A 764-nucleotide genomic window follows, 5' to 3' on the forward strand; every position below is an offset into this window, starting at 1 on the left:
AAATAAACAAAGCTTGGAGAAAAGCTATAGCATAATTTTAAAAACATCTCCACTACAACTACATCCTTCAAGTAATCCCCTTTTTTCCATTCCATTTCAACATTATTTTGTGATCTCTCTGTAAAATAACAATGGCTAAAATGTGACCTGAGGTTTATTCTGCCTGTATGAACCATCCCAGACACTATGTTAAAGATCTACTGGGGATTGCATTGGAAATTCCTAAATTACTCTCTGTGAGCATGATGGATGCTAAGATATACAATAAATTATTTTTATTTATGTATCTGGACTCAAGGAAATTATTGTTCCACTAGGTGGTAGGTCCATGGTATGACCTTAAAAAGACAAAAGTGCATGTTAAGATATTTTGAGGGAACTGTGTCCCATGCATGAATGTATATATGAAGAAGTATAATCTAGATCTAGAGTTTGTCCTAGAACGTATGTTACGACCAGGCAAAAAGCAGAAAAGGACCAGTTGGGTTTCAGTCCTGGTTTTGTCACTTCCTACTTATATAATCTTAGATAATCTGTCTAAGCTTTTTTAAATTTAATTTCCTTCCTTGTAAAAGGAGTTTTAACAGAATTATTATATGTGAAGATTATGTGACATTTGCATGTAAAAAATGCAGCAACACCTGCCACCTAGAAAATTCTTAGACCGTTTGCTTTTTGATTTTTAGTTTTTGGCTTTTAAAATGGAAAGGAGCAGTCCTTTTCTGTCTTCTGCCCTTAACCACTAAATATTAGGGATGAATTTA

Source organism: Galeopterus variegatus, unplaced genomic scaffold, assembly GCF_000696425.1.
Source record: "Galeopterus variegatus unplaced genomic scaffold, G_variegatus-3.0.2 Scaffold18564, whole genome shotgun sequence".
Classification (NCBI taxonomy): Eukaryota; Metazoa; Chordata; class Mammalia; order Dermoptera; family Cynocephalidae; genus Galeopterus; species Galeopterus variegatus.